The 2500-nt window shown below is 40.0% G+C and overlaps 1 protein-coding gene across 1 annotated transcript in view; it reads right to left on the reverse strand.

The window, feature by feature from the left end:
* LOC104074950 (transcription factor COE3) overlaps nucleotides 1–2500 on the reverse strand; it is a gene marked incomplete at its 3' end in the record, with an annotated part of 36173 nt that overhangs the window by 22648 nt on the left and 11025 nt on the right. The window lies entirely within an intron of this gene.

The raw sequence follows: 2500 nt of genomic DNA on the forward strand, positions 1-2500 counted from the left end.
TTCTCTACGTCTGCTTTGGACATGTTTGCAATCGAATGCCAATACCTTGTACGGCAACCGGGTAGTCTACTGCAAATGATCTGCTGTCTCCTGACAATTTGGGTCATTTCTTTGAGCAAAAGAAGTTATCAAAGTAAGGGCGTGCAACAGAAACATCAGGGTGAAAGCAGTCAGCATTAAAAGTTCCAGGTGCCAAATAGCATTCTTTGAAACTATTTTAATATACACTGGGTCGGGCTATACTTCCTTTATTCGCTAGGAAATCATTATGCAAAATACACACTTAGAGAAAACAGTAACGCAGAGGCACAAATACATTGTAAATACAGTACTGCCGCTCATCTTAAAGTAAACCAACAGAATCTACAGAGCTTAAAATATGTGTATAAAGGTGCAATTTTATCTGTAACATAATTTCATTTAGAAGCATACAAATCACAATTTGCCATAATCAAATAACACTGCAGTGCTTATATTCTAATTAAAAAATAATCTCTGATATTTAATTTAGAAACCTGGAAGACTTTACCAGCAAAATTATGGCTGCAACCTGCACAAAACACTCGATTTACTCAGAGAGATGGAGAGTTTTTCAGGTAGCACTTTTAAAATTATTATTAAACAAGCAAACAATGCACTGTTCGATATATATTAAAACAAGTATTGTACCCAGTTATTAATTTGCACTATTCACTTTTAAATGCAGCAAATACCTCATTAATTTAATTTTAGGTGCCCACCAGTTTATATTGCATTTTACAGTCTAGAAGGCAATTTACTATTAACTGGCAATTACATACAGAATGATTGTTAATTCTGCTCCTAAGTGCTAGCTGCTTGAAAATTGTTATCTCTCTCTAATTTTTGACCTTCTTACAACAGGGGTGAGGTATACTGGGAATACAAAGGACTAGTAGAGAAGAGCTGGACATGTCATTTGTGACTCATTCTTTTAATTCACCGTGCTAATCAACTGAACTGCCACAATCTCCCAAGGTAATTGTATCTTTATAATAGTTGAAAGCAGCGGGCAAAAAGGCATGGATAGATGGGGAAAGGCCTTGCCTTTGCCTGCTGAGAGACGGCGCGCTCTTCCTTCTGCGTGAGACTAATGGGGGCTTTTTAGAAAAATCTGGAACTTTCATATCTCTGTACCCTGATCATTTAATGTCTCAACTTCTCTGCTCACAAAGGCTTTGTACACCACACTACACTCTTGTTTCATTATTCTGCAGCCTTGTTGCCCTATGGTCTACCTCATGCTGGGAAGGTTAAATGTTAGAGTGCCAAGCCAGACTGCAAGCATGGTGGGACACTGATGGGAAACAGATGCCCTGGGGATTCAGCCCCTCCCTCCTCTAGGGCTACATCATTTTCATTTTCTGAAATACAGTGAGGCTTGGCTTCGCTCTCAATGGCAGCTGTAATTTCCAGAGACTATCTCAGTCACCCTGTCACTTCAGGATAAAGCAAAGCAGGCAGAAGTTTCTCGGCCAGGCAGGCGCTGGCTTTATCTTTTTATTTTCTTATTGCTGGGATATAGGCTTTTGTCTCCCTCAAAAGGTGTTTTAAATATATATTTCCGTTAAAGCGTTGTTAGTAACGTAACTTTACTACAATTTAATTCCAGTGGGAGAAGCTCCTGACATTCTCATGATTCTTTTGAATCTTGAGATCTTGAATCTATCTTTACTTAGCGATAAAGACAAAAGATGACCCCAGGAAAGAAGAAACGAACGGATTTTCCTTACAGTTTCATACATATTTGCATTTACGCATTAGAAAGAAGTTCAAAACAGCAAAATTTGCCCAATTTGCAAAATCCGCACCTAAGAAATCAGTTAAAGACATTACTATAAAGCCATTCAAAATTCCAGGACTGTGCACTGAGCGCCAGACCGTCATCTGGTTCAAATCTGCAGCGCTTCCCTGTGTGCAATGGAACTGCACCAGCTCGCAACAGCTAAAATATCTGGAACTTAGTCTAAGGCTCTTAATTCATTCATTTTTTATTTTGCTGAACACTCATCTTAGCTAAATAGTCATTCTTGTCAGGATACTCTGCGGAAGGTTTATATGGACTGTGTTCTTTTAAGGCTGTAACCGTGACCGCATGCAGCCCCACCTGCGGTTACCACCTTTGCCGCAGACTACAAAAAACGTCCGCTTTCGAGAGATGTTGTTAGCACCAAAAGCACCGCGCGCGCCACCATCCCATCGGGTAACTCTGGTAGCAACCCAGTCGGAAAGATCAAGAAAATGTAAATATTCTCTCCTTTGTCAGCCAGAAGTGAGGCACCCAGGTGTGAATGCAAGCACTGGTTTCGCTCAGGTTGTGATTTCTTTGGGGATAGATGGAAGTTAGGAACCTCAGATGCTACCTTCACTTAAAAGTTCATTTCAGCAATAGATCTTAGGCAGACAGAAAAAAGCATCCACGATGCGTTAACTGTTTAAAAAGTCCTAGCTTAAAACTACCCAGGAACACACTTTTCCCATT

Source organism: Fulmarus glacialis, unplaced genomic scaffold (assembly GCF_000690835.1).
Source record: "Fulmarus glacialis isolate BGI_N327 unplaced genomic scaffold, ASM69083v1 scaffold8653, whole genome shotgun sequence".
Taxonomy (NCBI): Eukaryota; Metazoa; Chordata; class Aves; order Procellariiformes; family Procellariidae; genus Fulmarus; species Fulmarus glacialis.